At 35.6% G+C, this 23,527-nt stretch overlaps 1 protein-coding gene across 4 annotated transcripts in view; it reads left to right on the forward strand.

The window, feature by feature from the left end:
• Positions 1-23,527, forward strand: part of ASTN2 (astrotactin 2) — a 7,150,955-nt gene that overhangs the window by 1,539,296 nt on the left and 5,588,132 nt on the right. The gene's annotated exons all lie outside the window — the stretch shown is intronic.

The following is a 23,527-nucleotide window of genomic DNA, read 5'->3' on the forward strand; positions in this document are numbered from 1 at the left end:
AGGCATTCATGACTTTGTAGAACATAACTCATTACAATATACATTTTATTCTAACAGACACAAAACATTCTCCAGAATAAATAGATTATTCTCTACACAGATAATAAATGATCTAGCTAATAGTAAAATTATATCCTGCCCAATTTCAGATCATAACTCTACTACATTTGAGCTCAATATTAACAGTATTCCCAATGTTCAAATAAAAATAATTCTGGAATACCTTATACAACTTAAAGAATTCCAATCATTCCTAAAAGAAGAAATATTAAACTTTATAACTGTAAATTCAACTTCCAATACACATGACATACATGTCTGGGATGCCCTTAAAGCTTATTTATATGGGCACATTAATAAATGGTATTACTGTAAAAAGAAAGTTTGGGGAAAAAGATATCAGAACAGTACAGGATTAACTTAGATATACTGTATCTCAACAATAAAGATTATCTTATTTCCAAAAATATAAGAGATGAGATGAACTAAATGAAGAATATAGGACTATTCTTCATCATAAAATGATCACTCTTGAAAAAAATACATTTCTTGCCTACTCTTTAAATTCTAAACACTTAACCAACCTCAAAAACAAAAGACTAAACAAACATAATTACATTAATGATATATACTCTAAAAGGAAGAAAAAAAGGAAGTGCACAGTTTACAAGATAGCATAATTTAGAATTCATTTTCATGAAATCAGTCAAACCATACAAATAGAATCTAAGGATAAAATAAAGGATTTTATTAATAAAAACTTATATAATAAACTAAATAACAAATAAACATTATCAATAAACAAATCACTTTAACAGAGGTACAAAATCAAATTAATAAGCTTAAACCTAACAAAGCACCAGGAAATGGCATCATTTCCGAAATATATAAGATTATGCCCAAAATAGCTATCTCCCTTTTACATACTGTATATAATACATCCCAAAATGATGCCATACTACCTCCTTCATGGAAATGTACCTTCATATCACCCATTCTAAAATCTAACAAAAACTCAAAAAATTGTTCCTCATACAGACCCATATCCGTATTAAATGTCGATTATAAGATGTTTATGAATATATTCACTGAAAGACTAAAGACATTTCTACCTCAATTAATAGATGATGATCAAACAGGCTTTGTGACCAATAGAAGCACCTTTGGTAATATAAAGCGAACACTAGCCCTTACTGATTTCCCTCAAAGGAAAAAAAAAGAACTTGACATTAATTAGTCTTGACATAAATGCAACTTTTGATTCAATTAATTGGGATTACCTGTTTACACTTCTAGAGTGTTTAAACTTCTCATACAACTTTATTCATCTCTTAAAACATTTATATGAAGGAACTTTTGCTTAAATTAAAATCGGCTCATACATCTCCAGTAAAATTCCTGTCATAAAAGGTACCAAACAAGGTTGCCCCATTATTCATGCTGATAATAGAACCATGGGCAAATAATATAAGAAATAACAGCAATATAGAGGGTTTGGAAGTAGATAGATATAACAGCTAAAATCCAGTTATTTGCTGATGATGTACTTACCACAAAAGGAAACGACTCACTTATTTTATCTTTATTTGATTCAATCAAAACTTTTCAAAAGATTTCAGGGTCATCTTTCAGTGATAGTAAAATGAAAAATTTACCCATATATTCAAGAAGAAGCAACAAATGTAATTATGTTCAACAAACTCCAAATGTAGCCCAAATTACATATCTTGGAATTATTGCTAAAGATGTTAAATCAATAGTACAACTAAACTATAACAAGTGTTTTGAAAATATCCAAAATTTACTTTGTAAATGGAATATATTCACCACAGAGGAAAGATTAACCCTTATAAAATGATGATTCTACCTAAAATTTTGTATATTATACAATCTATTAAACTTTTTCCTTCAAAAAAGTTTATTAATAAATTAAATACTTTATTACTAATTTTTTTCTGGTCTCAAAAAAACAAGAATAACATTTAATCAACATCTTAATAGCTGGAATAATGGCAGCATAGTATTTCCAGATTTAAATCTTTATTTGATTTCCTCCATAATCAGAACAATTGCACAACTTTTAGACACTTCATATTCAGCCAAATGGAAGTTACTTTGGGAATTATCAGCTATGCATTTAATAATGAGGCCCTCAACAGACAAGTTAGAAATAATAAGCAATCCTACACTATGGATTTGAAAGATTATTTTGCCACCTATATAACTCCTAGTCAATACTGCAAGTTACAGTCATTATATCATAATTAACTTTATAAATTTTATATATAAACATCTTAAATATAAAGAATGTTTTTTTTATTATTATTATTTCCCATAACATCAACTCAAGAAATTTTTTAACCTCAGATTCAAACAAAATCACCATTTTTAAACATAATGAGCTCAAGTTCTGGTTCCAATTGACTTCTGAACAATAAGGCTAAATCTGTTGATTACATAATACAGGAATATCAACTGGACAAATCCATGTGGCTAGACATTCAAACACTCGTATTATCTCTTGGTAATAAACTAAAAACTATCTCTTCATCCACCAAATGTGATCCTATGATTTTATTATAATTTCTTTAGTCAACCCTCTTACATAATCATAATTACTCAGGCAAACTTTTTCATTTATAGAATTTTAAGAGAAGAAACATTTAGTTGCCCACAAAACTACTGGAACTATTATAGTTTAATAATAATCTGACTGATCAAGACAAGGCAAATATATTAAAATCAGCAGGAAAAACTTTTTCTTTGAGATGGAAACTATACACCTGGAGATTCATGAACAGGTCATTTTACACTCCTCAATGGACAAAATTAACAAAAAAAAAATATGTAATGTAAATCAAATATAGACATAAATTGGGCTCATATGTTTTACGATTGTCCAACTTTAAACATATTTTGGGGAAATACAAATGATTTACTAAAGGCAGTTTTCACTGACAACTGTATTTTAAGTAAATCCTTGATTATATTTAATACACCTGTTCCACTAAATAAAGTACTCCTTACTTTGGGCAATACTTGTGGTGGCTTGGAAATCCATAAAAAAGAATTGGATATCTGGATCTACTCCTACATTTTCTGAGTTAAAAAATCTATTAAATGATGTGTGTAATTTGCAATTAAAAACCATAATTTCTAGAACAACTAGAAAAACATATGATCATTTGTGGGTCAATCTACAAAACCTGTTGAAGTATTAACTTTTATAATTGCATTTTATTCATTCCTTTCTTATCTGTGATATATGAAATAAACAGAAAATAGTTTATTTCTAATAATTTCACTGGATGTTTTTGTATATACTTCAGTTTTTATAAATTTAATTTCTGTGTATGTATATATATATATATATATATATATATATATATATATATATATATATATATATATATATATATATATATGTATATATATATATATGTATATATATATATATATGTATATATATATATATATATATATATATATATATATAGGTGCGACATATATATGTTAAATTGTTTGACTTTTTCTTTCTCGTGATTTTATGTGATTGTATTATGTTACAATTAAAATCAATAAAAATTGTTTTAAAAAAAGATGGTTGTTTATACACTCATTACAGCAGCTTAAAGAAAACAAAATGAGAGGATCAATTAACCTAGAGACTGAATCTATACCTAGTTTGATTAAGCTTTTTATTAGGTGTCTTGAAAAGACAGATGATAAAAACTAAGTATCTCACCTATCTATAAGATACTAAGAGAAGAAGCTCTAAAGTTTGACTCAGATTTTTGGAATTACTATGTAAAGATTAATGGAGAACAAATATCTAATGAATCCAAAAAATTGTTATTGGATTTTACATATGGTACCTCTTCATTATATTGGAGATTGTATACATGGAAATTTATGAATAGGAGTTTCTATATTCCACATAAAATAAATCTTATACTCAAAAACAATGAAAGTAAATGATGGAAATGTTATGAATTACTAGAGACCAACTAGATTCTCATGTTCATTGAATGTAGAAATGTTAAATACTGGAAAGACTTCAAATATTTTGTAAATGCTTTATGGTCTGATAACTGTCATATTTCTAACTCATTAATCCTATTCAGTGTTCCTTTGCCTAATGTAATACCTAAATCACAGATTCAGTTACTCTGGTAATTTTTTGTAATTGCCAAAATAGTTTGAACTAGAAAAGTAAACAAGATTTGATGTTTAAAAATTTTATGAATTTAGCTAAAGTTTGTAAAAAAAAAAGAACTGCAAATCATAATGCACCATAGATGAATACCTTAAATTTGATATCCACGTACATCAAAACATCAAGAAAACCCACCAAAAACTTTATGCTCTACAGGAATAACCGCATTCTCTCCAACTCCTCCAGGCATACTTTAGCAACTACCTACCTCCTTCCTTCCTTACTATATGGAGCCCCTCTTCTAACTAACCTGTCTTCTTCCATCACCTCTAAACTTGAAACTTGCTATAATAAAATCACCAAATTCGCAACCAAATCCAAAACCTCTACACACCACTGCCTCACCCTACAATCATTGAACGGGCTGGAACTCCCTAACTACCTCGACTACCTCCAACTTACCACTGCTCACAAATTAATATTCTTTCCAAATAAGTACTCAGCACTAACAAACATCCTTCCCCCTTACATCCCTACCAGATCTCTGAGATCTGAACACCAAAATATAATCTCTATTCATAAACCCAAATGCTCTGCAGGCTAACTCCTTCTCTCTTTCACTGCAGGCAAAAAATGGAACTTTCTCCCTCCTTCACTTAGGACGATACCTGACCCCGAATCCTTCAAGACCCAACTTTTCTCATTTCTATCTTCCAAACGTAAATGCTCCTGCTTTCACCCTACATAAATACAAATAAATTTCCCCATAGAGCCTACTAAACTCCTGCTCCTAACTTCACTACATCCTCTCCTTTTCTATTTACCTAACACAAACCTAATCCATCACCTTCTGATAATTCAATTTCTCTCTTGACTCCTAGCATGTATATAACACAACTATCAAGTAATCACTGATGCCTATTTCTTGACAATTGATTCTTATTGCTCTGAATGTAAAAACCTGCAAGTTTTGTCTCATTGCATGTATAATGACAATTTATTCTTTTACTATAAGTGTTTTGTATGAATTCATACATGTATTTTACCTTTGCATTTGGCATTTTTTGTAACCTCTAATTGTGTTTCTTATGGAGCTTTTCTCCCCAGGCCTCCACTGAAAATGGGCACATTCTGGCCCAGTGGACTTCCCCGGTAATCAAACTGAAATAAATAAATTTGTTATAGAACTCATAACATTACTCAAAAATAGCATGGAAAAAATTGAAAAACCTTTTGAACAAATACTGTTAACTTCTCATGGATAAAATGATTATCATGGATGAATATAAATATAGTAAATAATGTTATTTTATTGTATTTGTTATATGTATATGTGCGTATGTTTATAATGAAAAAAAATGTTTTTGAAAAAAAATTAGACGTGTGATATATAGTGCAAGAAAATGAAAAATGTTAATCTGATTTGTTATCTTCCTTTTAATTTGTATGCCCCTATACCTTAAATGATAATTTGATAAAGATGTTTAATAATAAAAAATAGCAATTGTACTCTGTGAGAAACAAAAACATCAGCGTCCTTAAAGACACCCCCTCAAAACTAATGCTGTCAGTAGTGGCATGGGTACATTCATTAAGAGTGAGCTTTCTTTCCACTACCAATTAACCATGTTTTGAATTTTTTTTTACTTAATGCAGTTAATTACAAATTGTTTTAATTTCCAATGAAGTTATTATTCCCTTCCCCTTGCTGCCCTTTTTAGTCTTTTAATATAACATAATGCCCCCTTTGGCACATATTTATACAAGCACATGGTTTATCTAGACGAAAAACAACTTGCAAATTCCAAGAGACTTGCTCTTTGTAAATGGTCACTTCAGTTTAAGGCCAATCTTTAAACAGGCTTACACTAGAGGCCAAATTCAAAAAGGCCTGCTCTCAGTATAAGTGGTCACTTCAACAGAGAAGCAAGTCTTTTGGAATTAGCCCCAATGTATCATTACCAAAACGTTCTCAGGGTATGAGAGCTTTAAATTATTGTGAATGTCTAAAATCGGTATTTCTTTACTCATTCTTACTGACTTCAATGACCTTATATGCAGGGTCGTCAGTGAACCTAAGCTGCTTGACCTTCTTTCTGCATGTTCATAAAACTGCTGACATCACAAATACTTGCTCTAACAACCTAAATGCAAACCATAATATAAACAGGACCTGCTGGACTTTGGAAGAGATAAGAACCCAGTGCTTATCAAGCAAAGCGAATGGTCTGATGTCTTTTAGATGATGAAAGAATAGACATTCATTCTGCTTGGGTAAGCACTTTATTTATGCATGTTAACCCTAACCATACACCTTACTTAAAAAAAATAAATAAAATAACTTTCCATAACATTACCACTTTTTTAAAAATTTAAGTTGAATTTTTATAGTGTTATGGTTAGTATACTGGAAAAAATGTGTTCACTGTTTTCTGGGTCTTAGTTGTATGTTATCAGTGTTAATGTTCAGAAATAAATAGAGTTTTAACTTTGTCTTGAGTCAAGAATACCACTTCAGGATGTTCAAAGTACTGCTTTATGCCATAAACCACGCAGAAGACTGTCTATAAAAAATTTCGTATCAGTCTCAAAGAATTAAGGAAAATACCTCATAAATATACTTTTCTTATCAATTTTGGGAATGCAGAACTATGATGTAACATAGCTTTTACCAAATAGTAAAATTAAATATTTTATGTCCTCATGATCCTCACCTAGAGCTTCCTGTGTGCACTTGATAATATGTCTTTTAAAACATAGACCACCAGTGCTTAAGATTTATTGCCTTGCAACCTTTTAATATTTAGTACAAATACACACTCTCTCACAGACATCCTTACAAAGACTCATCCCCCAGCCTGAGAAGGCCAGAGTGTACTGTTGATTCATCTGGATTCCGGGCCTAACGCCTTCAGAACTCCCTTTGCCTTCAACTATCTGTCAGTAAAGAGAGGATACAATTGTAAGACACACTAAATATAAAGCTACTACTAAAGTGAAATTATACTTTGCATAATTATGCATTTATTTTTCATTTTGCTTGTAACATAAACATATTGCAAACATTTTATTTGATTCCTTTCTAATGAAACTACAAGTTAATATGCATTTTGTGAAGAATAAACATGAGATTTAATAACTTTCCATAACAGTCCACCCTCTGACACGGAGTGTCAACCACAACTATATTTCCATTTTTCTTAATTTGATAAAATATGTTTCGACATTGTAATATTCATCATCTTCAGTAATTTGTTGCCATATTCTATCTTTTATAAGTGTCATTGCCCATGCAGGTGAGATTAAGCATTTTGTAATCACAGCCTTTATAACAGAAAATATTAAGACAACTAAAAGAATAATAGCAAATTGTATAATGTTACCTTGTACTATACTAGTTTCCAGGTTGCCAAATGCAATGCTTGACCATCCAAGTATCCACTGTTTAGCTGTACTGTCCAGGTCCCTGCCTCTTTGCTTCATGACACTGTCTAACATTTTTGTTCATCATCATCATCTTCTTTCGGCTTTTCCACAGTGGCTCATCTGTTTGTTCATAATTGGCAGTGGAGTTTTACAGTGTTTGGCATCCAGCCTGGTGCCCAGCCTTCCATTGAAGGCACAGACATGCACACATTCACACCTAGGGCTAATTTAGAGTATGCAATCCACCTACAGCATGTCTTTGGGATGCGGGAGGAAACCGGAGCACCCGGAGGAAAGTGTTTTGTTCATCACGATAATCACTAATTTAGGAATAATAATGACTTTCTATGAGGGCACATGACCCTCTCTGCAGCTTGCATTATGTCAAGTGCCAACTAATTTTTTAACACTACAGTTTGAATTTATTTCTTGATTTGCCATTGTGATGTGATGTGAAGTATGGTTTGCTACCTCCTGACGAATTTGACCACGCATGGTGTTTTTGAGCAGGGTTCTTAGCACTTTATACCCATGAGTAAAGACTGAAAATACTCACTCTGCCCAGTGAAGTACTCATATATTTTTCAGTCCGCCTGCTTGAGGGTTCTCAACATGCTGAATAGCAGGAGTTATGTAGCCTACAAACAACCTCCAGACCAGTTTGTAGGTGATCATAGGTAGGCAAATGCTGTAAAGATCCTCTATCATGCCACTGCCATGAAAGAGTTTAACGCACGTTAATGTCTCAAAAACAAACCATAGATACTACAAAAATGGCTGTCAAGATAAATTTAATCCCAATAACAGTAAGTGCTTTCACGTCTCAAATAAGACGCTCCTTCATACTTCAATGACAACAATTAAAAAAAATTCTCTATTTATATAAGAAGCATTCACTGACATTATCCTGTCCTAACCAATAATGTCATTAAACTAATTAAGCTAATTAGAACATCTTGCAATATCCTAAAAACACAGAAAAGTACATCTTAATAAAAATACATTCTTACAAAAACTAATATGTTTATATTGTCAAAAAAGTAATGTCGTATATAAACATTTATAAACATTTACAATCTTAGAAATATTCATAAAAATCTCATTTGAGGGATATATCTATTAAAAAAGGCTTAATAGATACTCTCGCATTCAAGCCAAAAAATTTATCAGCTTGAAGTTTAATGATCCATTTGGCTTTGGATTTCTCTGCCATATTCTTAATATTTCCTAACCTGCGACTTCTAAAAAAAAAACAGTTCTAAGACCATAAAAGTAAATCTGTGTAGATCCTTCATTACATATATGTCTAGCCAAAGCTTTGGTTTCATCTTCTTTATTGCATACAGATGTTTTCACTCATTCTCTTAAGGTGTGGTTTGTTTTCCCTATATAAAAAGCAACACATGAGGCACAGGAAGCTAGATGTATCACATACCTTGTCCTGCAGTCAGCATAATGTCGGAACTCGTATATTAATCCTGTTGTCGATGAGTAAACTTATTAGTGTTTGCTATATAGGAAGAAAAACTACATCTTTGGCACCCAGATGTGCCTATCCTCAGATGTGGTTGGCTTTCTCTTGTCCCTTTCATAAAATAATAGTCTCTTCAGAGAATTATTATTTTTATATGCAAAACTGGGCACATCTCCCACAATCCCCTTAACTTTATCATTGACAGTAAGTATCCTCCAATTCCTAAATATTACATTACTTATATCTGTATTATTAGAAGTAAAAGGAATAAACATTCTTCATTTGTCTCACTGGTTTGTCATAATTACTCTTAGATGACAAAATCTTTCCTATAGTCCCTAAAAAAAAAAAAAAGGTTTACCTTTATCATGACTATCTACACTGTGGTCATTGAGTTCAAGAATACACTCATTAGATTTATACCCCCTATTAATAACATCTTTTTGTAAGTTTTCCAAAGCAAACACAATCTTCAGTTCTCCTAGTTAATTTTGAAACCCTAAGGCCTTGTCCTTTCACAGTGTTCTTGTATATATGCGGTGGATTCATACTATGTCTGTATAATAAGTTATTTCTTTTACAATTTTTTTTTTATGTACAGTGGTATAAATATCATTCCCATCTTTAGTGATATGGACATCCAAACAAATCTATTCTGTTTTTGGACCATCTACCAGTAAATCATAAAAAGTCTATTTAACTATTTATATAGGTAACAAAATTCTCTAGCTCTAGCTCCGTCCTTCCCCGTTGCAGAGACATAATCAACCAATCTTTTATAATATAATATATTAGCAGAATAATCACCTCCTGTCTTGATATATGTAGTTTCCCAGAAGGCCATAACTTTATAGGTTCATAGGTTCATAGGTTCATACTAGGTTATCTTCCCTAGGGCATTTATAAGCCTAGCCAGAGTGTGTTTGGCTTTCGCCACCCATTTTAAATTAATTTTGCTATGCCCTTTTTCGAGGTTAGTATACTGTGCCTCTGTCTAACAGTGACACAGAAGTGATACCCGGGGTAAACCTATGCTCTCCCATCCACTCATCAAGATTCCTCTTGAAGAGAGTCAATGAGGGACTCTGCCTAACCTGGACTGGGATTTTATTCCAGAGTGAAGGGAGCCTCTGAGTTATGAATCTGTCCCTCCAGCATGTCCTATTTATTTCAGTGCTGAGATTCAAGTGTCTCAAGCGCATAGCTCAATGGGATTTGGATTTTCTGAGGTGCCGCATGTCCATTAATTCCGGGTTGGACATGGCTTTATACGTCAGGCACAGATCGCCTCTGGTACCCATCTAGTGACATAGGGGTTTATATTTAAGCTGGTGAGCTTATCTATAATGCCCGAGTGGGGTATTGTATCGAAGGCTTTTGCGAGGTCCAGGTAGGCTGTTTGGCCCACCTTCCCCTCGTCAATGGCCTTGGTGACTGTTTCAAAGAAATCAACCAGGTTTAAGAGGCAGGATCTGCCCTTAACAAAGCTGAACTGGGTAGGATCCAGTGTCTGTAGGTCCCCAATATCTTTATTTATGAGGTCCATGATGATCCTTTCCATAGCTTTGCAGACCAAGCTAGTCAGGCTTATGGGGTGATAGTTTCCAGGATCCGTTGAGGCATCACCTTTGTGGAGAGGAAACACTGTTGCTGTACGCCACTCTTTGGGTACATATCCTGTAGTAAGGCTGAGATTGAACAGTAGTTTTATGTTTGGGTTTAGCTCTTCTTGGAGTTCATGTAGGACGCAGCCTGGGACACCGTCCGTTGTCATTGATGCTGTGTTTTTTGCTTTGGAGAGGGCGGCTCTTACCTGAGCATCTGAGATGTCAGGGGGGCAGCACTCTGCTGGGATAGATATTTGCCCTTTTGGTGGGTGGGGGGGAGAAGTTTGCGCTGAACCTGTCAGCTAGGATGTTTGCAATGTCTGTGGGTTCGGTGCATTTTTTGTTATTTTGGACTAATTCTGAGCATATCTGGGAATTCCCTCCCATGTTCCTAACATAACTAAAGAAAGCCTTGTGATTATCCTTAGTGTCCTGTGCAATTTTTCTCTCGAAGCTGGCCTTAGACGATTTTATGAGTGCCCGTAGTTTTTTGCTAATACTGATCAGAGATGCCTTCCCTTTTTGGGATTTTGCTCTATCATGTAGTAGCTTCTTCCTCCTATTGTATAGTTTGTTTATGGCTTGGGTCCACCAGACAGGACGTCTGCCTTTGGAGTATTGGGTCTTGGTTTTATTTGGGATTGCATGATCCATGCATTCCTGAAGGTGTTCATAGAATGCGTTTATAAAGGATTCTGCGGTCTGGGCTGTATTTTCCACAGGCCCAGGGGCTTTGAAGGATTCCACCTCTGTTTTGTGGAGTGTGAAATTTGCTTCAGAGAAGTTTTTCACTGTGGTTTTCTGGGCAGGGGGTGGGGTCGGGATGTGAATATCCAGTGAGATTAGTTTATGGTCTGATCTTACCAGTGAGGGATACACTTCTGGTCTGGAGCATAGAGTCCCCATGTTGGTGATGATCAGGTCCAGTATGTTTTTCCCTCTTGTGGGAGTGGTAACAAGTTGTTCCATAGCATTTGAGTTTATAAATTCTAGGAACCTTTGGGCTAGGGTGTTGACTAGAGTAATGCTCCCAGTGTATGTTTGGGTAGTTGAAGTCGCCCAATATAATGGTGTTTGGAGAGACCTTCATATTTTCCAGTGTTCTCAGGAAGGCTGAGTGGGGTTCCTGGGTTTGGGAGAGTGGTCTGTAGCAGGCTATAAACTGGAAGGCAGTTTTACCCCACTGTTAGTTGCACATGGATAGTCACTGATGCTTCGTGCTGTACCACCAACCTGGAGGTGTGGGTATCTTTGACGAATATTGATACTCCCCCTCCTTTTGTGGTTCGGTCCAAGTTTGGAGCCGAAAAACATGATATGAGGTATAACCTGGTAGTGCTGGGGTGCTCTCGGGAGCCTTGAACCAGGTTTCTGTTACTGCACAGATATCGATGTTCTCCATGCTACGGAGAGTTTCGAGTGCGTGCATCTTGAGGTTTAGACTTCTGGCATTGAGTAGCATTACGCTTAGTTTCTTATCCCTTGTGATACCTATGGAGGTGGGTTTGTCTTTTGAGCCTTGCCTAAAAAGGGCACTATGGGGTAGCAAGAGCCTTTGCCAATATCCAAAAGCCCAGGGGTGACCGGTGCAAGCCGTCCCTAGCGAAGCATTGTGGCTTGTCGAGCATGTCATCCCAGGCTGACAGGCATCGGATCCCCTTTGAATGACACCAATACTTAAGCCAATTGTTGAAATTCATCATCTTGTCTTCATATTGTGACATTATTAATGGTGAGGGTAAGATGCTACTCAAGGTCAGGGTCATACCGGCCTGGGCTACATGCTCAGAGAGCTCCTCTGTCTCTCTTCATGTAGGCCAGGGAGGTATGTCTCAGGTCATTCACACCAGCATGCACAATGACCGAGTCATATTTGTACTTGGCTTGGAGTGACCTGAGTGCTTGTGTTATGTGGCGGATCCTAGCGCCCGACAGGCAGCTCACCGTGACCTTCTCCTTGTTCAGTCTGGTGAGCGGGATGTCAGTGTGCCTGACGATAGTCACCTATTACAAGTGTATCAGGTGTGTTGTTTAGCCTTAAGGGCTGTGACTGTTCGGCATACTGGCTTTGTGAGCTGTGTTGCACGTGTTTTGTTTTGGGGTAGCAGTTGCTTGGGTGTCTGCTTTGGTGGTCTCTGCTGCTTAGGCAGATTTTTATTTAGAGCCTCCGAGTATGTTTTTGTGTGTTTGTGTTTGGTTTGCTGTCGTGGTATGTCTATGTGAGACTGGAATTGTAGTGAGTGTGGTTTCCTTCTCCTCCTGACTGGTTACGCCAGTACTGAGTTGAGAGAGCTTAGCCTCCAGTTTGGCTATATGGTTGCATCTCTCACATGTGTTGGAATTTGTTGGGAGGAGGAGTGGGTTGTCTGTGTACATGAGGCAGTTGTAACATTGCCTCAAGATTCCCAGATTCACCAGCTGGACCGGAGAGGAGATTGACAACTGACCTTTGGACATGCTAGAACAGTATTGGGAATTCCTTTATAATTGAAAAAAAGGGCCAGTGGGGAACAAGGCACTCAAGGGGAGTTTGTGAGGGTGTAGTGCTTTTAATTTTTTAGTGCTGGCTTAGCAAATGCCAGGTAACTTAAATGCAATGTGTTACAGGTAACTTAAATGCAATGTGTTACAGGTAACTTAAATGCAATGTGTTACAGGTAGCTTAAATGCAAAAATGACAAACAGTAACTTTCTTTCAAGTGAAACAAGGAAATAAGTACAGTAAGCAATGCAAATATCACTAGGGATCCACAGAAGTTTGCAAATGGCGTTCCCATTGCTACACCCTTTATCTAAAGAAAATATCTATCTTTATACAGAAAAACATTATTCATTAACACTAATTAAAACAGCATACAACATAGTGAAATCTTATCATGAGGAAATCCATTTATGTTTGTCAAAAACTGACATAATCCATACCAAGATCATCAGTTATTGTAGTAAATAAAGAAGTTACATCCATCATAACTAATATAGCATTAGATATATCAATATCTGAAAAAAAAACTAAATTTGAAAAAGTTGAAAATGTCCTGTATCCCACAGAATTGTCTCTGTAGCATCAACAACAGGCCTCAGTTGTTTCTGTATGTATATTGATGTAGATTCTGTAAACCATCCCTGACTAGAGACTGTTGGTCTCAAGAGGGGGTCTAGAGAGTCTTTGTGTCTTGGGCATACCCCCTAATATAGGGGATTAATGGATTCTCTACCAAAAAATAAGTATCAATCATTCTATTCATTAAAAGATTGTGTAAATCAGCATATACATTTAATAATACTATCTAGATGTCTATTTGTTAAAGGACTATAAATATTAGTATCATTTAACATCTCAGACATTTTTCTCATAAACATCACTGTCCAAGATTACTATTGCACCTGCTGGCTGGTCTGATAATAATCCGTTCTTTATTCTGTAATGTAATGAGAGATTTGCATTCTTCAGACAGTGTTATAAAATAACTTATGTTGTCTACTATTCAATAATATAAAATAATTTTTGCAAGATTTATCAAACGCTTCTAATAGTGCATATAGTGAAGGAAATATTAAGAATATGACAGAGATGCGAAGTCAAAAGGATCATTAAACTTCAAGCTGATAAATCTTTTGGCTTGAATGATGGAGTATCTATTAAGCCTTCTTTTGATAGATTGCTCAATTTTTTTTTTTTTTATTTATTATTTGTTTACTGGGAAACTCCAACCTGGAATGATGCCAATTTTTAGCAGAGACCCAGGGAGAAACATTCCAAATGCATGTCTTTGTACTGTGGGAGAAAACCAGAGCCCCTGGAGGAAATTCACAAGAATGCAGGGAGGACATGCAGACTGCACAGATGGCACCCCATCCTAGAACTGAACTGGAGAACCTTCTGCTGTGAGGCAACAACTCTACCGCTGCACCATCCAAATGAGATTTTTATGGATGTATCTAAGATTGTAAAGGCATATAAATGTTTACATATGACTTATATTTTTTTTACTTAATATAAACATATTAGTTTTATTCAGAATGTATTTTTATTAAGGATGTACTTTTCTGTGTTTTTAGGATATTGCAAGATGTTCTAATTAGTTTAATTAGTTTAATGGTATTATTGGTTAGGATAGGATAATGTCAGTGAATGCTTCTTTTATAAAGAGAATGTTTTTTAATTGTTGCTATTGAAGTCTGAAGAAGTGTTTTATTTGGGACGTGAAAGCGCTTGCTGCTGTTTGGATTAAATTTATCTTGACAGCCGTGTGTGTGCTTCTGTGGTTTGTTTTCGACTTTTCTCTTTGTGTTCCTAAGAAGCACTTTATCCTTTGAGAGTTTTTATTGTTGTTTGACACTTTAATGTCTTTGCATCTGATGGTAGCCAGTTGTACAGTCCCATTTCTGGCATAACATGCATCTCCACGATTTGTGGTTGCAAGCTGAAGAGAGACCGCCTTTGAAAAGCAAGTCACATTATGCCAAGTTAGGTTGATGTTAAAAAGTTCCTTTTCAAATGTTGCTTGAGATTCAGGGATTGGAATCATGGGAATCCCTGCCTTAAAATCATGCAGTATATGCAAACGCACCCAACAGTTTGTCACATTTAAGTCCACAGCATACTGTTGAAGAACCAAACAGGAAACTATTTTCTGTTGACTAGTTTATAAAAGGAAATGGCAACAAAAAGAAAGTAAAAGTTACCTGTTGTCACTGGCTTCATCATGGACTACTTTTTTTTTTTTTTTTCCTCCTCTAATCCTTTACAGGGGCAGAAAGTTCATCCTGCATCTTTTGATCTTCCTTGGCTGATAAAGATGATTTGTTTGGGGCTTCCACATGACAAGTCTTTTTACAATGCGAATAATGAATCCAAGCTGATAGTCCTGCACAGCAAACTACAGTACAGGTGGTGAGCAGGACCTGAAAAGGGCCTTTCCACTTTGGACTCTGGGTTCCTGTTAAACCTTTCTAGAGAGAGAAAAATCACCGGGCAATAGTTTGTGATAGGGCCAGTCAGGAGGCTGAGGAACTTCTTTTTGTACAGTTCTATGGTACTGCTACAAGAAAGGAATAAGTTTTGTGAAGTAAGACAATATAACATAATCTGTAAGTTAATTTTTTATTTGACACGGGGGAGTAACTGAAAGGGCCATGCATCTCCCCATTAATATCTCATAGGGGCTCAATCCCCTTGTAGTATTTAATGTACTACTCATTAATGCTAAGGGGAGTGTCTCTGGCCATTTAATGTTTGCTTCATCACAAATATTTGAACTTTTATTTTTAAGGGTCCTATTTGACCCACTCTGTACATGCAGATAATTGTGGATGGTTGGGACAGTAAAAACTCAACTTAGTATTAAAAATCTTGCATAGATCTCTGGTCAGGGAATTATTAAAATGTGTTCCTTGATTATTATTCATAGTACGTGGTACCCCAAATCTAGGTATAAATTTAAAAAGTTGTCTTAACTGTCAGAGAATCTGCCTTATGACATGAGTAAGCTTTCACCCATGCAGAAAACATGCAGATCACAACCAATATAAATTGTGAATTATTGACCTTTGGCATCTGGAGAAATCCCAGCTGCAAATAAGCAAAAGGTCCCCAAGGTGGTGCTAAGCATGCAGTTTGTATGTTAGACATAATGTATAATTAGCATATTGAAGTATAACAGAGAGACTTGAGGGGCATACCAACTTTGGGTAATTTGATTATATAATGCAGTCTTACCTACATGGGCTACTAAATGATATGCTGGTACTGGGTAAGGTAGCAGTGAGGTAGGTACCACCAGTTGGCCATCTGGATGTCACCATAACACATCGGCGAATATACTGCATCCATCTTTAAACCAGCTCTGAACTTCTCCATGTGATGTTTCAGGTTGGAAAACTGATATTCTCTTAAAATCAAAGACATCATCATTGTTAGAGTTTGCAGTAACATCACATGAAAATTTGCACAACGTCCTTCTACAACTTGCTTAGCAGCTTGATCTGCCAAATTATTTCCCTTTGAAACAGTATTTATACCCTTTTCATGGGCACTACATTTAACTACTGCTATTTTTTTAGGTAACAAAAAAGAATCCAAGAGATCTTTCACAAAAAAAAAAAAAATTCATCTGAGCTCCTGCTGAAGTCAAAAATTCTCTGTTTCCAAAGTTGTCCAAAATCATGTACTACACCAAAAACATAGTGACTAACTGTATAGACAATGTCAACTTTGTCTTTGTCTAACTCACAAGCCCTCTGTAGAGCCATTAACCCACTATCCAGGCAGAATGTATGCATTCTAGTTTTTGTTGAAGCAAAACATCATTTGTGGTGCAGACAGCTATTCCTGTAACCGGATTTCCATTTTGATCTCTTCCACAGGAACCATTCACAAATAGTCATCTTTCAGCATTTAGTTTAGGAGTGTCCTTTAAGTCATTTCTAGGAGAAAGCAGGTAACTAGTCACATGCGCGCGTGCCCTTAAACATGGCGGAAATATCTTTGCAACAGAATCAAGTGTCATACTATAATAAGGTAATAGACAATAGTTGTCCCCTTGTTTTTGTGCAAGCACTCCCTTGATCAAATACATTTCTTTTATGACAAAATAAAATGAAAGTCTTTCCATAATCTGGTAACCCTTAAGCTGGGGCAGTAGCTAAAGCTTGCTTAGAATTCTGCAATTAATTTTTCTCTTCACTATCCCAAAGGAGAAGCTCTGGCGTATCCTGTTTTAAAAGATGTCAAAGGTTTAGCAATTTCTGCATAGTTAGAAATCCATGGTCTGCAATATCCTGTAATACCTGGGAAAGATGTAAGCTGATGCTGAGTAGTTGAATGTAGCGCTTTAGCTATTTGCCTCATTTTGAGATGGTAACATCTGCCTGCTACCCTGAGTTGTCCTCAGATGACCAAGATAATGTACTTGAGATGACCATAGCTGTAACTTTTCTCTAGACACCTTATGTCTTCTTTCTACAAGGATAGTTAAATGTATTGTATCCTGCTGACACTGCTGGAAAGAATCAGATGCTATTAGTAAATCATTTACATATTGCACTAACACAGATCCATCTGGAAATGTCACATCTTCCAAATTTTGGTTTTAGAATTTAAGAAAATAATGAAGGAGATTCATTGTATCCCTGTGGTAACGATGTCTGTGTGTACTGCTGTCCCTTATAAGTAAAGAAAACTGAAATTGACTTTCAGTGTGGATAGGTATAGGAAAAGAAAGCTGAGCACAGATATATCACAGGAAAATATTTAGCTATAGGTGGTATGCAACTCGGTATTGTTGCTGGATTTGGAACCACAGAGGAAAGTTGGTAATACTGCATTGTTTATAGCCCTTAAATCTTGCACAAATCTGTAAGTATCTTTTCCTGTCTTTTTCGCAGAGTGACTAGGAGTATTACAAGTGCTTTTAGCTGGCAGTATTATTCCTAGTTGCATCAAAGACTGAATTACAGGTTTGATTCCCTATTCTGCTTCTTGTTTCAGTGGATACTGTGCAGCTCTATGGAGAGGTTTAGATGGATTCAGTTTTACTTTTACACGTTTTGAACATATGAATATACATACATTATTAGCATGTTTAGCCCATAAGTTAGCAAATACCTGCAGCTGTTTTTCAGCTGTCTGTATGCCTTCAATAGGCTGTTCCTCAGCTTTTGCTAAGACTGCTAATACTTCCCCCTCTGATTCTTTTGGAACATCCAAATACACCCCTTCTGGTGTCTAATAAATAGCACAACCCAGTTTGCATAACCAGTCTCTCCCTAGCAAATTTACCGGTGCAGTAGTACTCAAAAGGAAAGAATGCCTTTCTTTAATCAGTCCTAAAGAAATGGTTATAGGTTCTTTAACAGGATACATAACAGTAGCATTTGTTACTTCAAATACCTTTACTTTATGTTTTGGTACTGGTATCCAACTGTCTGAGGTAACTTTAAATACAGACCTAATGGTTCCAGTGTCTACCAGGAAAGGAATTTTCTTTGAATTTATTTCTAACTTAACATACTGTCCCTTTTAATCTTTTGGCAGCAGACGATTAAGATTTTTTTTTTTTATTATTCTGACTTAGTCAATAAGGTGACTTCTGACACCTTCCACTTTAAGGAGGTGGTCGGGGAAATGCAGCACTGTTATAATTTGGCTGCCATTCAGTCCATGTATTTTGGACTCTGCATTCACTTGTGTTGGCATTTTCCTCTCCAATGTCATGCTTTTCCACAATTGAAGCAAAATCCATCATATGAGACAGGAAGGGCACTGCCATTCCATTGTGGCCAACCAGCTGCACCTTATTCCCCTCAACCAGCACTCTTACTAAACCGTCTAGCAACTCCTCTCCCCCTACCCCTTGCGCTACCTCTGCTTCATCTCCTTAGGACTTCTGTCTTAGTTGCAAAGTTAACAGCTAATCCTAAGTATCCTTTCTCCATTTGTCCTGATACTCAGTACAGTGATTTGCAGCACTTAGTAAGGACTGCAAGTCCTTTCCCTGTCCGTCTATAAGCACTTGCTTTATTTGATTTAGTACAGGGGTTTGTAGACCCTGCACAGAAGGAGCAGCAATAGCTGGCTTAGCTTGTTCTTCTGGATCTGGTATTCCTGAATGTCTAGCAAACACTGCTTTAAGATCACTCAAATAGTCTGCAGGGGCTTCCCCTTTATTTTGCTAAATGCCTGTATCTTAGACCAATCTGTCCTAACTTGACACACTTTTGTAATTTTATTTAACAATGCTGTCCTTTTGTCTATTAGTGCATTCCCTGTGAGAGTAAAATCTGTTATTTCAGCCTTTTCAAGTAACTGTTTTATTATTTCATCTAAAGTAGTTACACAAATTAGCTGGTTTAAATCTGTCAAAGTAGGGTTATAACTTTCTGTTAGTTTTTAATTCCTCCTTAAACCTTAACAGATCTTCTCTGATATTTGGAAAACTTTTGCATATAGTATTTAAATCAGCAGGGGTCCAAGGGGGATCAACAAGACCTCTATTAGCCTCCAGTATTTCTCTAACTGGTGCCAAAATATCCTTTCCAGAGGCAACAACATCTTGTCCTATCCTGCTGTGTGTGCATTTGTGGTGGGCTATGAGTGTATCAAATGCCATTGCTCATGTTGGAGAGGTAGAGGCTTGTTAGAAAAGAGGAGGAGAAGAAGAAACCTCTCCAACTGCAGATGCCTGTTCTGAAGATGAGAGCTGAACAGGGGAACTAGGTTGAGATGCAATAGCACTGCACTGATCTGATTTCCACTGGACAGTTGTCTGAAGTGCAGGGGTTAGAGAAACAGTGGAATATTGTACAAGAGCCACTCATACTGGTAAATATGTGGGTGGAGGTGCAGTAGCTACTGGAGGATTATCACCCACTTCTGAAGTCTGCTTTTTGGCTATCCCAAGTTTCTTACAAACCTGCCAAGACAGGATAAAGGGAACCCTTTTTACTGGTCTGTACTGCCTTCTTAACCTCTCTAACCTGTTGTAGCAACTTATTAGTATCCTATAATCCCCTTAATTCTGATTCCTTTGTACTTTTAAGAGCTTCAGTATACGAAGAATAAAATAATTTTAGTAAACTGAATCCACTCATTCAAATACTTAAACTTTCCATTCCATAATTATGATGCATGAAATATTCAGGTGTTCCCTTTACAGGGATTTGATCTTGAATGTGCAACTTTGTTCCCATTTTACCAAATAAGACTTCCATTGTAGCTCCTTGATCCGGATAATTCAGAAAAGAAGAATGACTGTATCAATTCACACACCATTCAGGGAGGAAAGGGTAGAGATTCTGTCATTGTGCAATGAGGAAAGGTTTTGATCAGCCTTTTCCCACAGTACCCCTTGCTTTCTTCCCATCACAAGTTCAAAATTTATAGCTTCAGCATTACAATCAGGATAATGGGGCAGATAGGTATGGTGTCCAGAACTGACCACTTTTTTGGACTCTGAGGGTACTTTCACACAGTCGCACCTATGTTTCAACATGCTATGGGTTCTTATGCTTGATTACCAGCACACACATGCCTATGTCCCAGCAAGGAACAGTCTCATGAATTTGGTTTACACACACACACACACACACACACACACACACACACGTGTCCCAGCATGCTATATAGGCTCATGAACATGATTTAACTTTAACCCCTTTTTTTTTTTTTTTTTTTACTCGTACATTAAACAACACAAAGCATCTCTCATGCTTCTTACCTTTTAGTCTTGAGGGTACTGCCCTCAATACAAGGCATCTCCTTGTGTTAATTTTCTCTTTTGTTGTATGCACATACACATTAATAAACTTTTTATTTCCTGTGTGGGGGTCGTCCCACTATTACTTTACAGATACCTAACAAGCAAACTCAGTCATTCACCTAAACAGTTAACTCATTCCACTTTAACTACAATTACCTGAGAGAGAGAGAAACGTTTTCCACAAATCCATTGTCCCCCTTTTTAGTCTAGCATGTTTGCATGCTCTGAATATTTAGGTAATTAAATTTCTGACTATTCCATACAAACAGCATGGAATTCACAGAATAATTTTCTGTGCTGGGCTCTTGTAATTTATTCCACACTGCCCTGCAGCAATACTAAAGTTCAGAATCTGAGTCATGGCATCAGGTTTTCAAGTTCAGAAATGTACATTTTCTTATCAGTTTATGCATCCAGAACTTTGACGTAGCACAGCTTTTAACATTTAATACCTTTTTTAAATATTTTATTTCCACGTGATCCTCACTTAGAGCTTCACATGAACACTTCACAGTATGCCTTTTAAAACGTAGACTACCTGTGCTTAATATGTATTGGCTTGCAGCTTTTCAACATTAGGTACCAATATACTGTCTCACAGACATCCTTACAAAGACTCATTCCCCACCTGAGAAGGCCATAGCGTACTATTGATTAATCTAGTTTTCATGAATACTTGACACTTTTAAACATAAAATCCCTTAACCTGTTTAGCTTTAGCACTTAATTTGTGTCAGCACAAAGAGGTTGCAATTGTAAGACACTTGAAATACAAAGCTACCATTTATATGAAACTATACCATGCATAATTTTGCATTTATTTTTCATTTTGATTTTAGCATAAACATATTTTAAACATTTTATTTTACTCGGTTTAAAAAAAAAAAAAAGTTAATACGCATTTTGTAAAACAAACATGAGATTTAATAAACTTCCATAACATCAGTATTATGAATGGTTGACTTGTTTTGTTCGATGTTTTATGTTTTGAACATGTAACGTGTAATGTGTCAGGCCACATTGTTCATTATGCAGTTGAGCATAAGCTAAGTGCATGGCTAAGATGCTGCTAATCTCTGCAATCTATTGCATATTATTAGTATAGCAATTTCTCTACCTTTCATGTTATGGTGAATATACTTTAGCTTACTACAAACAAGTGAAACAATGAAACTACAGTATAAAATGTTTCTTTGTCTGAGGCCTAAGCTTTTGTTATTAGTTATGACCCAAACTATTCTTTGAGAGCTTATATTTTTCTTTAGAGATTTATTTCATGCCACTTGACAGCTTTATTATTATAGCCTTGTTTTTTTCTCATAGTAACATGTTTGCCTTAATTATAATGAATACCAAGCTGTAAACGTATATACGACCAAATAACCAAAAATATATACCAAATATACGCTAAAAAGGACCGTATCTCACTGCAAATGCTTACTTTAAAAAATAAATCACTTTTAATAGAAAACAAAAACGAACTCCTGAGGGTTAAAACTATTTTACACACAGGTTAAGCGCTTTCATTTGCTAACTGCAGACTTCATCAGCGTATATTTGGTATATATTTTTGGTTATTTAGTTATAATGAAGTGATGTACTCTAAGCACATTCTTCCATTAAGCAACAACATTAACCAACTGATGTTTCCAAACTGGATTTTCTTGCTCAGAGTATCCTCTTTCATTGTCAGTCTATTTTGTAGTAGCTGCATTCAAATTGATAATCCTGTTACATGGAGATGTTGAATATCTCCAACTATAAACATGGGTGATTCTGCTTAATATTCTTCACATTAATTCCTTTTTTGATTGATTTGCTTTCTTACCCAAGTTCCTCAAAAGAAGAATAGCACATTTTATTGACTATCCCCAACAGCATATAGCAATAGGTACAGTTTAGCATAAATCTCTATTGTAAGATGTATACTTGCTCAGAATCAAAAAAAAAAGGCAAGCCTGCCATAAAGAGCAAAAGAGAAAGGTGAAGAATAGGCACTCTTAAAGACTATAGTAGCAGCTCCAAAGGAGATGCATTGTATAATATATTACAAATAGGCACTGTTAAAGACTATAGTAGCAGCTCCAAAGGAGATGCATTGTATAACATATTACAAATAGGCACTGTTAAAGACTATAGTAGCAGCTCCAAAGGAGATGCATTGTATAACGTTACAAATAGGCACTCTTAAAGACTATAGTAGCAGCTCCACAGGAGATGCATTGTATAACATATTACAAATAGGCATTCTTAAAGACTATAGTAGCAGCTCCAAAGGAGATGCATTGTATAATATATTACAAATAGGCACTGTTAAAGACTATATTAGCAGCTCCAAAGGAGATGCATTGTATAATACATTACAGATACCTCATACTTTACAGTTTTTTTCACTTCTTGCAAGACACATTTCAGTGCACTACTCCATCAAATCCACAGTCTGATTACCTGCTCATCATATATTCTCTACTGGCATTCATTTGACTCCAATGTTGAGTACAAGAGCAAACATTCTGGGCTTTAGAGGGTGATGAACACACTAAATAAGTGGTTGAGAGCACATCTGGACCTGGAAAAGGCATGCATTTGTGATGTGCACCATGCT

The sequence above is a fragment of the Protopterus annectens genome, chromosome 16.part0, assembly GCF_019279795.1.
Source record: "Protopterus annectens isolate FY-2018-M chromosome 16.part0, PAN1.0, whole genome shotgun sequence".
Taxonomy (NCBI): Eukaryota; Metazoa; Chordata; order Ceratodontiformes; family Protopteridae; genus Protopterus; species Protopterus annectens.